Source organism: Lissotriton helveticus, chromosome 3_1 (genome assembly GCF_964261635.1).
Source record: "Lissotriton helveticus chromosome 3_1, aLisHel1.1, whole genome shotgun sequence".
Taxonomy (NCBI): domain Eukaryota; kingdom Metazoa; phylum Chordata; class Amphibia; order Caudata; family Salamandridae; genus Lissotriton; species Lissotriton helveticus.
Window position 1 is genome coordinate 1,227,451,589 of NC_136061.1, and position 17,665 is coordinate 1,227,469,253.

General features: G+C 42.6%; 1 long non-coding RNA gene across 1 annotated transcript in view; it reads left to right on the top strand.

The window, feature by feature from the left end:
• LOC144824917 (uncharacterized) overlaps positions 1-17,665 on the top strand; it is a 978,282-nt gene that overhangs the window by 452,041 nt on the left and 508,576 nt on the right. The window contains exon 2 of the long non-coding RNA XR_013609176.1: positions 520-716. This is a non-coding gene — a long non-coding RNA (uncharacterized LOC144824917). The remainder of the gene's footprint in view (positions 1-519; positions 717-17,665) is intronic.

The following is a 17,665-nucleotide window of genomic DNA, read 5'->3' on the forward strand; positions in this document are numbered from 1 at the left end:
CTATTGTTTCTGCCTCTCTGCCTATACATTAAATATGTTGGGCCATACCCACATCAGTTGCATTTAAGCAAGGACAGTCCAGGTTCTCTGTAAATCAAAATAGTGCCTTTTTTGGGACTTGGAAGCTGTCTCCTCTACCTAACTATATGTTAATGACGTCACTTCATTCCTGTAGCCTCGAGTGCGTGATGCAAAACCTGGGAAGCACAACATTGATGTTTCCCTCCATTCAAGAGATTGCACTACAGAATATGGTGCAAAGGAATATTGTTGTATCAGAATATCATGGTCAGAAAATTGAGGGACAAAATGTTGAAAGATATGTGCATATAGTGGTAAAGATTTGCTATTCTTAACTCCACATATCTGCACTTTGAAGATATACATCATCAAAATCACGTAGAAAACTTTAAAATTCAAATCTGTTATAAATTTGATGCAAGTAGTCATACTTAGTTACATGTATCTACATTTATATAAATATATTATATATTAATATGTACCTTTCTTTTCTTTCAGCTTCAGTACGTCTTCTGTAATGCCTGAAAATAGGTAGCATGTCGAAACAGGCCACTTATTGCAACACCCACAACCTGTGGTCAAGCTGTCCAGCACGATGATGTTGATGCAACAAATTGGTCCATCTGTGTTCTTTGTCAGGAAAGTGTTTCAGAAAGACTTTTTAGCCCAGCAAATGCTACAAGCAATCATTATGGGTCTGTATACAGTTTTTAAAACCATACCATGAAGACATTTAAAGAACTGGAATGCGTACTTGTTGGAAATGGCCCATTCTAGGGTGGTTTCCCTAACTTTTTGCTTTTGTCCCTCCAGGTTTATCGCTGATCAACGTGCCAGCCTTAGGACTTTGAGTGCTTTTGACACTGCCATTCAGTTGCAAATTGCTGTGCTTGCCATATATACATGGTGATTGGTGTATACATGATTGGCCGATTTGAGTTAGCTGTAAGTCCCTTGTCTAAGGATAAGATATATACCTAGGGCACGTAACTCAAATGCTCCTTCATGGGTCTGCAATACTGGTTGTGCCACCCACTGAGGTAGTGTTTCAAAAGTGCCACGAATTTGCCAAGACGGGCCTATGTGTACAGATTACTGTTTCTCCGCTTGGCAGTCAAAATGCTAATTGACAAGGTTCTACATGCCTCTTGCTATATCGGAGTAATCCCTGGGGACAGGTTTCGGTGTCAGGAAGAGGTAGGGCATGTGCACATGTGCGCTACATGCACTAGTAGTGAAGGCCACTGGATGGTGTGTTCGCTACGGTAGGGCCTTCTTCTTACATTGGTTTGGCATGAGTGTGGAAAGGCTATTTAGCGGTATTTCCTAAGTGCAGAGGAGTGGCAGTATAGTGTTTGGTATCAATAAGTTGGTAATGGCAAATCCTGTTCAGTTGTGTGAGTGGATTTGACATTATTATGGTGGAAATACCACATTGGGAAAGTTAGTTTTTCTATGCTCCTGGCGCTGTGTGCCTGTCATCCTGTCTCCAATCCACATCTTGGTGATGGGGATGCAGCTAAATATGTGCATTCCTGATGCGACAACCATATACTGGGGCATCACGGGAAACTGCAGACCTCTAAATCTGATGGGCCTTCCTGGGATGGATAGGTGGGGGAGGAATTGGCACCTGCACTCCAAGGGGAAAGGTCTTGGCCCCACTAAAGATCAAGCCTCCCGGGGTAGGTGGTCTTTTGAACTGATCTCATCTTCAAAGGCCGTTGTGGGTATAACTACTGGGGCTCTGCCCTCAGGACTTAGAGAGATGCTTTGGGGATTGGAAGCATACTATGCTGGATCAACGCTGCCACATTGACAAGAGGAACTATTTGGGTTGGAGGGACTGCAATTGGATTATCCACACACTTGTGATGGCCTGGTGCTTGTTGTGCTCTTTGACAGGGCCTATCACTTGGTGGATTTTGCCTGGATACTGCTGGCCTGCAGCTAATTGCCAACTGTCATGGCCCAGGTCAATAAGCACTCTCAAAGGGCCGGTTGGTTGGCCTCCTGTCCACAAGATCCCAGGGACAGAAAGGATCTCCCTGTTTCCACAAGATCATAAGGACCACACAGAGTGCGACAGAAAGGGGTGGAAGTGATAGTCGGATGGGACTCGGACCGCCCTGACATACGCCATAATCACTCTGTGCATAGGAGCATTCCACGTGGTTTGCTGGAACATGAGGATTTCGAGGAGTGCAGGGGAAGTTTACTGAGGCTGAGGGACCTGTGCTTACAACAGGAGACCTGTGCTGGCTTGCACTCTGAAGCGTGTTGTGTCTGAGTGGTGCTGGGCGAAGTTGCTGAGTCCGCGGTAGCCGAGCTGGCAGTCTAGACTGTCTCTGACATCCAGATCGAGAGGACAACAGTGCCTGACATTGCAACCTCAGTCCAAGGTCACAGGGTCCCTCTCCCTGGACCCATGCCACAAGGTACAAGGCACCCACGGCTGTCTACTTGGTGCAACATCAGCTTGCAACTTCGTTGGAGGGGAAACATACCTCTAATTGGGAAGTGCTCCAGCTTCCGATGTTACAGTCTTTTGCTACTGGGAGGATAGTGATCCAGCACTTATGAAGGTGCCACTGGGTGCCTGAAGGTCTAATCTAGAAGGATTAAACCATGTTACTGTTTGCTTCTGCTTTAGCTGGTCCCAATAATATAATTAAAGTGTTGCCAGTAGGGGAACAGTGTATCGTTGGCTGGTGCCGTTTGAGTAACTAAGGGGCTGGGTCACGAGGCTTAGTTGAATCCTGTGATTTCTTGACCACTGCAACTGTATGGGGTATATATCCATTGGAATGTTGGGTTTTATGAATACCTCTGATTAGTGCATATACGTTGATGCCATTCTGCTGCTAATGGGAGAGTTCTATCCAATGTACTTGTTGTGTTGATTTCAATGTGTGCAAAATACAAAGACCAGTGTTTTATACACACGGAGTTGAGTCTCTCTTGCAGTGTACTCAGGGGCATATTTACAAGCCCCTATCGCCACAGGAACGTCACTTTTAGTGACATTCCTTTAGCAATATGGGCTTCGCCTTATTTGCAAGGCAGCGTTAAGCCACTCAATGTGGCTTAACGTTACCTTGTAAATAAGGCCCCCTTTCACGGTATACTTAGTGTGAAAGGAGCGGGCAATGGGTGGTGTGGTGGGTGTACCACCGCAACACCCATTGATTTTGACGCTGCCCCATATTTAAAAGAGAGGCGTAAACATGGGACAGCGCCAACATGAAAACCAGTTAAAACCTGGTCTTAAACAGGTGCAACGAGGAGAAATGTATAATTTCTCCTAATTTTTGCTGTTTGTTTCAATGTGTGCTGAATTGTTCAGCACACATAGAAACAGCAAAAGGCCATTGATTGTTTATGTGCAAGAAGGTGTCCCTCCCTGCATATAAACAATCAATGTTAAAAAAGTATGTTTTGCAACTTCGATGTGTGCTGCATTAAGCAGCACACATAGACATTTCAAAAGGCCATTTCAGATTGTTTATGTGCAGGAAGGGACACCTTCTTGCACATAAACAATCTTCCCCTACAGCGCAGGCATTCTTGTACTATGGTGCAAGGGTGTCTGCGTTGGCGTTAGACAGCTAAAATGAGTGCTAGCGCAGTGGGAAATGCAGGGCTGTCCCGTATACTTGTAATTACGGTGCAGCCCTGCGTTTGAGAAGCAGCGGAGCTTCGTGTTAAGCCAAGAAGGCTAACACCACGCTCCGTCACTTCTCAGTAAATATGCCCCTCAGTGTTTTGTGAGGGTGCTGCTGTGCCAAAACCTTACACTTTGACCTAGAGGATAGGCCTGACTGCTCTGTGTGAAGTACTGCAAGGGTGAGCATGTATTAGCAGCCAAGTGTATTTTACTCATCCTATCTTTGGCGGTAGATTCTCTCTGTCTAGGATGCCTCCCAGCCAGCCATAAACAGCTGGGTCTAACAGTGCATATGCATATCGAGCTAGAATGGCTTAATGATGGTTTTGGTATTGAGCAGATATTAAGGACTAAGAATGCAGTGGGACAAAAATCATGTTTTCATAAGCTGCAACATGCTCAGAAAAGAAAACATAGTCATGCGAATCTATATGGTAGTCCATTTAAAGCACGTTCATAAATTCTAGTTTCAAATAAAATTCCTGGAAGAAAAGTGTATTTCTTCTGAAACTAATCAGATACATCTGTAATGCATAAAGCGAAAACAGACGATGTAGATGCTAATATTCATCAGCATGCCAAGTTAGTTCAAGATACAGCACACATTGCAAAATTGACTATGGGTGATATGCACACACAGGATGCTGAATATGCCATAAATGTTTAGTTGGCCTCTATAACAGAATATGCATTGTACGAAAAAATAAAATTGAATCACCTAGTGAGACCTCAGTAGAAGCAATAGCTCTAGTGGAATTGTATTTTATCTTTAAAGATTCACTTGTGGGAGATGTTAAAACAATTTCCAGAATCTGTGACTTTGTAAACCTTTATACAAGCAAAGTAAAGCAGCTCGATTCCACTGTAGTTAAGGTTAACTCAACTAGACCAAAAGAGAGAATTTTCATAAATACAAGAGGTTTGTAGATATACAATGAAGGAAGTGGTGTCCTGGTGGCTTTAAAAAATGACGTATGCTCCGCATTAGTATTTGCTTGTGACAAGTCACATTCTGAAGCCGTAAATATTGCTAATGCAGCAAGCGTTGTTAGAAGGGACATGATGCCAAAATCTGAACATTTCAGTGGAATGTTTGGAGATGATTGTAGAAACCGATCATTTCGGGAAGTGCTACTTGGCCTTGTTAAAATGAAACTTATTGGATCCGATATAAGAGATCAGTATTCATGTGAAACAGCCACTACCAATATAGCAATGTCTATTTCCAAATTACTGATGTTTAACAGTTTAAAGAGTTCAAGAACAGACTCTTCTTCAGTTCCTAGAGATAACAGCAGCAAAGAAACTCCTCTATTCATGTACAGTGCTCTTTCTATCCTAAGTCAAATGAGACATCGAGAACTTGTAGAAAAGTTCCATAAACTAGGTTTTATATTCCATATACTAGGGTTTTGAAAATATCTGCTGACTTAGGAAATAGCATTTTTGCACTGTATGAGAGTGAACAAATAGTGTGTCCATCAAAACTGAAGTTGCAAGTACTCACCAGTGGAAATATTGATAACATAGATCACAATCCAAGTTCCATGACAGATAATGACTTCTTCCATACAACAGCAATAACTCTGACACCACACCCAGAACGATAACCAGAAGGAGTTGATTGTGGTATTGTGGTGATTAATCCTGATATATAGCAAAGTCAAAACAGATTTAAAATCTACCTGTACTGTATACAAATGTCAAACCAGCTTCAATGAACAATACAGATTTTCATGTTCCATTACTATCTGTAGTAGTTGATTGCTAAAGGGATCTAATTGATGCTGCTAACACCTATGAATATAAATGGCTTGAAGGAGTGATGCGTTGAGAATGGAAATATTTCTTCTGATGAAAGCATATCCTGGGAAGCATATCATGCATCACTGCTACCACATATCAATAGACCCCTGTCGATTATTGCATTGATGCTGATGTTCACAGAAAGTGTTCATTTTAAATCCATCATCTTGCATTGCATTAAAGTCAATAAAGTGTCTGTTTGATATCTAAATCCAGGATAAACACCTATTATTTCAATGGACCACACTCTTTTCGCCCTAGCAAAACAAATGCAATGGGATGTACTACATGTATATGGTGAAGATAAATATATTGTGATGATGGAGGGACTTCATTTTTAAATGACTTTTTTTAAAGTAGTTGGAGATTGGCTTTCGAACAGTGGATGTACGAGTATGTTAGTGTGAACTGACATCACTAACATAGGAAAAGTTGATGCTATTTTGAAGGTTTCCCACTTAACCTGTAAAGGTCATTGTAAGACCTAGCATCTTTTGGCATGTTTTCCCTATTTTTTTACTTTTTGACCTCCTATTTTGATGGTATTCTGGTCTTTGTTTTTGCTGGTATAGTGTCTGCACACTTTTTAACTGCTGTACAGTGCTAAAGAGCTAGTGCTCCTACTGTAAATTGTGTTATTATTGGTTCTCCATGATTGTAATATTTGATTTACAAGTAAGTCCCTAATACAGTCCACACTGTGTACCTAGGGCCTGTAAATCAAATGCTACTAGTGGTCCTGCAGCACTGGTTGTGCCACCCACACAAGTAGATTTTCAATACTGTCTCAGACCTTCCACTACAGTGTCTTCATGCTGTTTTTACTGACCTGTCAACCTGGCAAGTGAACCTACTTGCCGGGCCCTAACCTTCCCTTGCCCTCCATATGTCACCGTTAAGATGGCCCAAGGTAGGTCTGTGGGCAGGGTGCAGTGTATGTGAAAGGTAGGACATGTAGTAGTGCGCTTTAAATGTCCTGATAGTGAAATATTGTGCATTTCATTTTCACTATTGAAATGCTGTCTGTCCCATAGGTTAACATGGGAGCTGCCTTGTACCAGCCTACAAGTGTAATTTTCCATTGGGAAAAGATAGGGAAATGGTGTTTAGCATCTTTGAATTCAGAATTTAAACACCCATCTTTTAGTGAAGAAGGTTTTTAAATTGTGTGTTTGAAAATGCCACTTTTAAAAAGTGTGATCAACTAGAGAGGGTGTTGGTCCTTAATCAGTAAGGCTAGGCCAATAATATCAGTAACAAAACAAAACACAAGCCAGTACTGATGAACATTCAAAATTCATTGCATAGGATCAGACGTGACACTCATTGTGATCAGATATTCATTTATGTTTTGTTTTTTCATTTCAATAGGAAATTGCTCAGTCGATTTAAAAAAAATAAATTGTAATGGTCAACACAAAAGTATTATAACTCAATTGTTTTCATGAACCACACAAAAAAACATACATTACATGGACAATTATTTACATATGCTAGTCATCACACTTATTAGACAACAAAAGACAAAACATAAACAACAAGTTATCCATTTCAGAAAGTAAACAAGCTGAAATTCCAAAGTTCTGAATTACAAAAAAATTAAAACCAGCAAAAAACTGGAAAGAAGAAAAAGCTCAAAATTGGTTGCAAGTTAGTCAAAAAGCAGGTTTTTTAACAACCTTGGTCTGGGCAGTGACCAAACAGTGTGCAGTACAGGATAACCAGGTAGTGTCATCAATTTTTTAACAACCGTTCAATTCAAGATGCAAAAGTGGGTTTGCCTGACAGTCTAATTGTCTACACTTGGAAGGTCATATACTATGGTCAACACGTTTCGAACCCAAAAAGTGATTTTGTTAGGTTCTCCTCATGACCTAAAATCGAAATGAGCTGCAAATGAAAAAGAATGAAAAAGTGAGAAAAAATTGCTTGTGTTATCTTTGGCAACACAATTTATTTGGGAAAAACAGCACAATGCATCTTCCCATAGTAATCTTAGCCATGTAAGAATTACCTTGATCTGAGATCAGCCGATTTCAAATTTAGGGATAATCCTATTTTGGTGTTGTTCGTTCTATTTTCAAAACTGTAAGAGAGAAGGTAAAAAGAAGTAATGAGACAAAGTCAGTCTTGTGTATGCGTGTTTGTCGTGGGTTCCATACTTCTTATTTTTTGATTATCACAATTACTTACTTTCGGAGGTCCAAAATGGTGTGGTTAAACGGTGCATAACTTTTAACATTGATTAGTCTGAAGAAGAAAGGGAAAGTTTTTAGAAAAAAGTCTCCTTCTGAATGATAATCTAAGACTGTAATGAAGGAACTCACTTGGATCTAGATAGAGAAGACGCATAGGATGCGAAGGCACTGTAGAATTTGACAGCCTACAAGGGGGGTAAAAGGAAGAATATTGGAATAATTCCATTTTATCCATTGAAGTAAAAATGCTTCTGGGCGTTAACTCCAAAAATTACCTTATCTTTTAAATCATTTGTTGGTAGGCGAGGGCGAAGTTCAGTCATAAGAATTACCTGAGTGAAGAGAAAATGGGAATCTTTGACTCTTGCTTAATTTTTTGATCATTTTGGTGCTATTTGAAACATTGCATGGTGGAAGCATAATTTGGCAATTTTCACCGGAATGTTTATCTAACTGATCTAAGTGGAACATCTTAACGTGTTCCATACTGGCCTACTGCATGTAAATAACAATGTTGGCCATTCGCATGAAAATGACAGTGTTTTTCCTTTTTACGGCATATATCTAACGTTAGCAAACAGTTGCTCTTAATGTTTTGCGCTGTATTTGTGATCGGATGTAAGTTTTTATCCCCAAATTTGACCGCAGGCAGCAACAAATATTAGCAATAGGAGTTACGGTTGATTCCCGCTAAAACGTGCTAAAAATAGCCGGCCTGTGGGCAGGCAACGATATGGCTGAACGCCTACCTTTCCATGCTCTTTTATCGGCTTCCAGCATCTTCCGGCTTGGAGGGAGAATACTTCCAGGTGAGTCCGGATTCTCTTTCCGGCTCCATTTTTTTATTATGCAGTCACGTTAAGCATGGGGGTGTGGCCACCCCTACCATTGTCTTGGTTACTATGATGTCTCGAAACAAATTGTGTAGCTGCTCCGTAAAGTTTGGAATTAGGTAAGGTACGAAATACTTGGCATCATTGGCACCCAACCGATTCATGGGACTAAACCAGTCATTTTATTTACTTAAACTTTAGGCACCTCCTCGTGTTTTGGGGAAAGTATCATCACTGTGTGATGTGCAAAAAATTATTATTAGCCTGGCAGTATCGCATCAGCCATTATGTGGGTACATTACCCAACGGGGATAGGGTTAAATTAACCAAGACATACAATGGAAGATTTTGGGGTGAATATACTTGGTTTTTCGAATCATCCAGGAGGCATTCTCGCTCATTGTGCAGTTAGAGGAAATAAAATGTCACATCCGAGAGCCACAGCAAAGAGGTTTTACTACAAGTTGTAAATCTCAGATAGCTCATTTAAACCATCAACTGCCGTGTTGAACTTGACGATGAGCATTGCTTCTCTTTGCATTAGATTTCTCTCCAGATTTCCACCACAAGAGTCTTGCTCCACTTTCGATAACACAGTTCATCTCAAGTAATTTTTGGTGTGGTTGTTGGCCATCCAATGGTTAACTAGTGGAGCAGTGGTATTTTTTTTGCAAATGCTCAATTTGTGCTGTTTTATTTGCTGTCTCGCTTCTTGGTTTGTTTTTCCAATGTATAATTTTGGGCTTGGGCACAGTATGCCATAGACAACGTTTCTTGTTTTGCAGTTAGAAAATACGTCATGTTTCCATGTGGTGTCCTTAAAGAAAAATAGCGATCCTTCAATGGTTGATTGGCAACATGCACATGTTTCAAATTTATGGTGATCCACAATGGGTGTCAGACATAGTTGTTCTCTGAGTGTATTTTTAAATAATGTTTCGGGCAATGCTGCATGAATAACTTGGTTGCCAATACTACTTCCCTTTTTTAAGGCAAAGAGAGGTCTTGTAAAAGATCTGTCAAGATTTTGAATCAGATGCCAATATTGGTTGATGACTTTTTTCAAAGAGTTTGTACGTGAACAAAATGTGGTTACACAAACAAGTCTTTCCCATGTCCAGTTTTTCTTTTTTCTGCAAAAGGGCTTCTCTGAGGGTCCAACATGCGCTTTTCATGGCATGTTTTAAAAGTGTATTTGGGTAATCCCATGCTTTTAATTTCACAAATTAGTTTTTTGCGTGGAACATGTATTCTGTTTTCTGTGAGCAGTTCCGTTGCATTCTCAAGAACTGGCCACGTGGTAGGTTGTCCCTGAGACTTCTTGGGTTGTGGCTTGTGTAATGCAGTGCTTTGTCTGTTGGTTTTTTATGGAGCGTCGTTATTAGCTCTTCTTCTGAGATGTTTACCTCAGCATCCAAAAATGTCATCCTGTTTGAATAATGATTTGAGCTGAATTTTATGTCTGGTGTGCACACATTTTAGACAATTGTGTAATTGAAGTAAGTCATTTTTGCTCCCATTCCATATCAAGAAAATGTCATCTATGTAACACACCCAATTTGAAATGTGTTGGAAAAAAGGGGTCTTCAAATGTTGCCATATAGAAAACGGCTAACTCCGGCACAAAGGGACACAGACTTCTACTTCCAAACCAAAGGGGCGGCTATGGGTTGTCCATTTTCATCAGAGCTGGATCAGTGGAGTAAGTCCAGCTCAGATGGTGGCAGCAATTCCTCAGTGCACTCTCAAAGAATAGTACACATTCCCAAGAATGTTGCAACAGAGTACAAGAAGGGAGATGACATACAGAGGTGGTTTCAGGGCTATGAGGCATCTATCCACATGAATGGGGTTCGTGAAACAAATTGGGTGCAGGATTGTGTCCTCATTTCTCAGATGAGGGGGCAACACATTGTTGGCTTTGGGTAAGGAGTTAAACCTCACCTACACAGATATAAAGGAGGGCCTTCTCTCTAGGTGTGGTCTTACTGCTGAAAAGTACAGGGACCAGTTTAGAACCAGTAAGAAAACTGATTCCCAGACATGGGTAGACTGTGTAGATTCATATTGCAGGTCACTGGAGGGTTAGGTGAAGGGCAACAATATGACAGGTTTTCAGGGGCTGGTCAATTTGATTGTGTGGGAGAATTTGTCCAGTCTATCTTTTATAGAGCTGCACCAGCACTTGACAGATTGTAAGGTGACTGACACCAGGAAGGTTTTGGCTAGTGTATTGCTTAGTGAGGAGGGGCTCACAGAGGAGGGTGGGGATCCCACAGAAATGACCCTTGAATCACTAGGGGACAGTGAGATGGTCCAGGGAAACCAGGTGCCTGCAAACATTAAGAAATACAACGGCTGGGTGACCATCAATGGGCAAAGGGTAGAAGCTCTCTTAGATAATGGAGCCAGTGTGACCCCAGTCCGGTGTCACCTGGTATGTGAGGAGCAAGTAATCCCTGGTGCATTCTAATAAGTGGTTGCTGTAAATAACTCAGAGCACCAATGTAAGGTGACACAGGTACCATTTGAGTGTCGGCCGTCTAAAGTCCCTCGAGGGTGGTTGTGAGTCCTACCATGCCTATAGATTGTATGCTAGGTAATGAGCTGGAGCAGTCCTTGTGAAAGGATATGGATCTCAGGTCTCACATGGAGATACTTGGGTTACCAGAGTGGGCATGCTTGACCTCTCGGTCTATGGCAGCCAGAAGAGGTGATCAGAAGGACCTGGAACCTGAAACAATAGCCCAGGTGCCTGTCAACAGAAAGGGCAAGGTGTGTGGGGAAACCCACTTCTTAAGATCCTACAGTCCGAGAGGAGACTGACCTCGACAGGGAGGCCCCGGAGCCTACAGGGAATGCTTGGTTGAACTGGGGGACTTATCTGAGCTGACCCATTGGCAGCAAGAAGAGAGTCCCACCAGGGGAGAGTACTGTAGGGAGAAGAGAGAATGCCCTTCTCTAGAGGGTTTGCGGCAGCAGTCTGCAAACCAGGCAGCTGGTGAACAGTCTGGATCACACTGATCTACTGGGAAAATGGTCTTGTATACAGGGAACTTAAGGTCACTGAGCCTGGGTCAGTCTGTGTGCTGGTGGTACACGAAAACAAATAGTTGTTACATCACGCTTCAACATTTTCAATCATTACAATACAGACATTATTCTTTTATAGGTAATTAGAAATACAATCATAAAAAACAAAAAAAACAAATAATACTACAAGTTTGCCAACTTTACAACTCTTGTCTTCAGCTGTATGCCCTTGCGGCGACCTCCCCTTATTGGTTTAACAATCCATTTTTCCAATTTACAACAGGATGCCAAATCTTCATGCCCAGAGTTCTACCTCTTTTACCTTTTCTGTCGTAAATTGCCTTTTCTAAGTTATAGGTTGACAATAGCCTAGCAATCCACATTTGGAAAGTTGGTGGTGCCCTATCAAGCCATAATGTTGCGATACAAATACGATAAACTGCGGATACCATGAACATAAACTCCATAGGTATATCCTCTGTCCCTATCAGTACCCCCAGCAGTAATAAATCATCGGTAAGCTTAATTTTGATACCGAGTGATAAATCAATACATTTCTCAATATCTTTTTTTAAAGAATACAATTGTGGGCATTGTGAAAATACGTGAACTATGTTTGCATCGGACGCATCACACCTGGGACATGTAATTCCCGAAGTTCCCCCCCATTGTGCAATCTTGGCTGGGGTGTGGTAGAGCGAATACAAGGTCTTATAGTGCTGTGACTGTAAGGTCGCAGAACATAAGACAGTACAACCCAAGTCTAAAGACAGCTGAAACCCCTCTATTTGTAAGTCAATTTTTTCCATCCACTTCCTGGCATATTTATCTCTGTCGTCACTTTTATATTTAGCCAGTTCTGCATATAGATATCGTATTGTGCAGTGAGCACTATTTTCTATATAATCCATTATTCGGCAAGAACCAAAACCCAAAGCCCCGCTCTGTTTATTTGAGAGATAACTTCTAATCTGGAGATATTTAAAAAAGCTATTTTTTGCTACCTTAAATTTACTTTGAATCTCGTGGAACTGCAAGATTCCACCCTGTTGGTCGAAGAGGTTCCCAATTTTCTTGATCCCTTTATTATCCCAGTCCCTCATTACTGAGTCCCTGAAAATATCTCCAGGTAAGGATCTGTTAGTATACAACCGTGTGTAGCTATTGTGTCTTCCCACGCCTATTTTCTTTGAGATCACCTTCCAGAGAGCATAAGCAGCTTGTAACGTTTTAAATCGTGTGTGCTTAAAGTAGCTAAAATCAATTGTATTCAGAAATCCATTTACAGCCCCATCGCCCAATAATACAGTATAAACGTTGTGAAACCCCTGTGTGCCCTCTCCCTGTTCTGCATCACCGCTGCCAATTAATCCTTGAAAATACTGCATAGCTACAGCCCAATAATAAAACCTAAAATCGGGTGCCCCCCATGCCCCCTCTTTCCCTTGGGAGTGTGAGGTGTCGATATGCTCTTCTGGTCTTACCGTGTGCCCAAATAAATTTATTTACTATCGCTTCTATCTTGTTAAACCATATATGGTCGAAATATAACGGGATAGCTCTAAACAAGTACAGGAACTTTGGAAACATGATCATTTTCACTACATTTATACGCCCCATCAGCGTCAAGAGTAATTTGTGTATCCTATCTGTATTCTCCTTAACTTTATTTAATAGGGGTCTGATATTAAGATCCACTAGGTTGTCGAGATCTGCGGTAACTTTTATTCCCAGGTATGATGCTTCCTTAACAACTCTAGTGTCTTGGAATAGCATGTGGCTGTTCTGTACTATTTGAGTTTTCCCACTATTAATTCGGTAGCCTGAAATTGCCCCAACATTTAATGCTTCTCTCTCTATCTCAGGGAGCGCTGTATCTGGTCTATTTGTGATAATGGCCACATCATCCGCATATGCGAAAACTTTATAGCTTATTTTGTACAACTTGATTGGAGGAATCCTATTGTTGTTTTCCAATCTTCGTAGGATAGGGTCAATATACAGGGAGAAGAGCAGTGGGGATGCGGGGCATCCCTGCCGTGTCCCACGTTTTATCTGAACTGCCTTGGTGTATCCTTTATTAATTCTTATTCTAGCAGTAGGGTTTGAGTACAGTGCCTGGATTGCCCTAATATACCCGCTTCCAATCCCGAACCACTCCATTACCTCCCATAGGTAGTCCCAGGAGACCCTGTCGAAGGCCTTCTCCGCGTCCAAAAATATAGCTGCGACAGGGTCCCCTGCCACCCCCACGGCATCCAAAATAGTGATCATTTGCCTCGTGTGTTGTGTGGTTCCTTTCCCTGGGATGAACCCGTGCTGTGATGTGCTAACTAGGTGCTCTACAAGCCTACTTAACCTCTGTGCAAGTGTTTTCGTATAGATTTTAGCGTCCGCATTCATAAGCGTTATCGGACGGTAAGACCCGGGTTCTAGGGGGGGGGTTTGTTTTTCTTTAATATTACGATAATATCGGCTCCTGCCCAAGATTGTGGAACTGATTTCCCTCTCTGTGCCTGAATCAGAGTTTCGTGCATATCTTTCCCTAATATATCCCCAAAAATTTTTTACAACTCTGCTGGAATTTGGTCTGGGCCTGTAGCTTTCCCTGAGGGAAGATTGTTCACTGCTCCCTGTACTTCTTGTACTGTAAATATACAATCTAGATCTTCTTTCTCCTCATCTTGTAAGACTGGATGTATTATAGTATGTAAATATCCCGTGATCTCCAATTTTGTATTGCTTAGAGTCTGTTCATATAGCTTAGTGTAAAAACTCTGAAAAACATCCTGTATATCTGTTGCCTTATTTACTACATCTCCCGCCTCATTCTTTATTTCCTTAATCTCCCCTGCCGCTAAGTTCTGTCTAGTCCTAATCGCCAGTAGGTACCCAATTCTCTCATTGTACTCGTAGCTTTTCTCTTTCTTAGCTAAGTAATTGGCCGCGGCTCTCCTTACTAGACTTTCGCTTGCCTCTGCCTTCTTCAGCTCTATATTTAGCAGTAAGTCTTCCAAAGGGTCTTGATTGATGATTGCTAGTATTAGGTGATCTTCTAGATCCGCTAAATCCCTTATCCTTATGTCCATCTCGGCTTTCTCCTTCTTAGTCCTCTGGAGCGTATAACAGAGGGTTTCCCCCCTAACGCCCGCCTTAAAGGCATCCCAGACCGTGCCGGTTGCTGCTGACCCTCTGTTGATCTCCCAAAATTGTTTAATCCAAATTCTCATTCTATTCACAAAATTCTCATCTTTTAGGAGGCCTCTCTCAAAAGTCCAGTTGTAGGGCTTTCCTTCCCCCGCAATAACCTGCGGTAGTGTTAACACAAGCGGATTATGGTCCGATAGTATCCTGGGCAACCTCTCTAGTTGACTACCACCTACCAAGGAGCTGGAAATCAGAAAGTAGTCCAGTCTGACAACCAACCTATGTGGTGCTGAGTAATATGTGCTACCCGTTCCAGGTGGGTGACTCTGCGCCCATACGTCGACTAAAGCATTATGGCTCATAAGATCATTTACAGCTTTACAAACCCTCTTCTTCCTCCCAACATACATCCCCCCTCCCATCATGCCCAAGCCCTTCAACCCATTAATATTCAGATCCCCACAACATATGATTGGCTCGGACCATAAAGATAGCTCCTGATCTAAAAATTCGAAAACCTCTGGGTCATCATCTGTGGATCCGTAGACAGAGACAATAGTATAGGATCCTGTTTTTGTTTCTCCCTCGACTATAACCCATCTCCCCCTCTGATCCTCTTTTTTTCTCTTTATTTTAAAGGCCCCTTTCTTGGCTAGTATGACTACCCCCCTGGTCTTAGTTTCTTGTCTAGTATATGCTAATACCTCAAAACCCATTTGTTCGATCAGATATTTATTGTTTCCCTCTATGTGCGTCTCTTGGAGACAAATTAAGTCTAATTTCATCATTCTTAACATTGCAGCCACTCTCTGCCTTTTCCCGCCATTATTTAAACCACAAATATTTATAGAGGCAATCCTTAAGGTCATCGCATAATATTGTGTATTTCCTTCCTATTATACCAAATTGTCTTCCCTTTACCTCCTACGTGTACCGCTCTTACCCCCAAAACTCTATGTCTGTTTAGCTCCTTATTGCGTGTTGTATTCCCCAGCCATGTATCCACCCCCCCCTGCCCCTCCCTCACCCCCTCCACCCCTCTCCCCTCCCTCTGAACCCCCCCTTCTACAGGCAAATAGGTCAATTGTGACCTATATGTGACCTCTATAGGCTGCAGTGTCGCCTCTATCTCCTACCCTGCCTACTGTCTTATCTGGTCGATTTTGATGTGGTAGTTCATATGAGTCCTATGGTGTTTTTGGAGGGCTTCTCCCTCTGTTGTTCCTCCCCCTGCGCTGTTCCGTAAGTTCTGCTAGAAATTCCCCCGCTTTAATTTCTGAGAAAAACATCCTGGTCCGCCCCCCATTAATAATCTTTAATCTCGCTGGATACAGTAAATACGCTTCTGCACCTTGTTTCTGAAAGGGGGAGATCATTTGCCTTAACTTCCATCTTCTTTCTACTGTAACATGACAGAAGTCAGGCCTGGCAAAAAATGTAACACCATCATATGCTCTCCTAGAATCTGGCCTGGCTCTGTCCATAATTTCCTGTCTAGCAAGAAAATTCCCTAGGAACAAAAGCATCGCCCTGGGCAGTGCATTCTGCTGAGCCCCTTGAGCCCCTTGATTTTTCTTCATTGTGAGTGGGAATCTGTGGGCTCTTTGGACTTCCGTCTCCCACTGCCACTGAGATTCAGGAAAGGCCCCTTTCAAAAGTTTGATAACATAACCTCTAGGGTCTTGCCCCTCCACCCCTTCTTCTAGGCCAAGGAGTCTAACGTTATTCCGTCTTTGACGGTTCTCAAAGTCTTCGATCTTCCATTGAAGATCTTTCACTTTCTTCCCTTGTTCATTTTTAAAGTCCTGTCAGTCCGTTATCTCATCTTCCACTCTTCCCGTTCTCTGTTCCACCTGTGCGACCCTCTCCTCAACCTCTTCGTACTTCTTGTTTAATTTCCTGAGTGATGCCTGAATTTTCTTTGTGTCACGCCTTGCTCTCCGACTTTCCACCCTGGCCTCGGACTGTATCTGTTTCAATGTGCCAAACATCATCTCCATTGTTATATTCTGGGGTGTAGTTCTCAGTAGTGAGTCTCCTCCGACCCCCTCTCCATGTCCAGTTTCTTGATATACCCCTGAGGTGGCTGAGTAGTCCCACGATAATTTTTTGTTCCTAGTGCCCGGGGAGTCCCCTCCGTTTCTCCTTGCTCTCGGCTTCCTTTTCTTTTGGGTACTTTTATCCCTTGAGCCTCTACTGGTGTCTGAGTCTGTGCCGGTAGTGTCAGCCATCGTACTACCCCCCAAATGCTCACTTATATCAGTGGAGTCTGATCCTTCATTGACAGAATAGAACTCGGGTGACCCCCCTCTAGTGCCTCTATTTCCAGCCCGTTCCTGCTCCTGCTGCACGCTTAAGCTTGTCGAACTCCCCCATTTTGATGAGTGAGGCTGATTAGTGGCACTATTGAGCCCAGTGCTGAGCTCTTCCTCAACTGACCGTAAGGCATCCAGCATTTGGGAGTTATTCTGCCTTTCAAGCACCCCCAAATCATTCTGAGCCAGCATGGGATCCCCCTTGCTCACTGTGCTTATTAGACTCTCCTTTTCTTTGAAGCCGGTAGTCCCCGCGTGATGCGTGGTAGATCGGAGGGGCTCCGCTGGTTGCTCGGCAACTGTCCCGCTTGCGTCCTCGAGGACGTCTTTCACTGTTTCCACGTTCAGCGCGGCTAAGTAACTTTTGCTGCCGGTCGGTTCCTCGTCTGCCGCCTGCGTCTGATGGCCGATACCGGGTTTGGAAGAGAAGGATTCGGTAAGTGTAGGCTGCCTCATGGAGGATACGTCTTTAGGGGGGAGGGGGTTGCAATGCTTTATTCCTGTTCGCGATCGCTGTTTGCGCGCTCGGGGGGAAATATATTGCGAACACGCATTTGGCGAATGAGAACAACCAAAAAATTCAGCGAAGCCGCGGAATGCAGAATTTTGGGCAATTCCGCGTTCCTCGCGGAACACGAAATTACC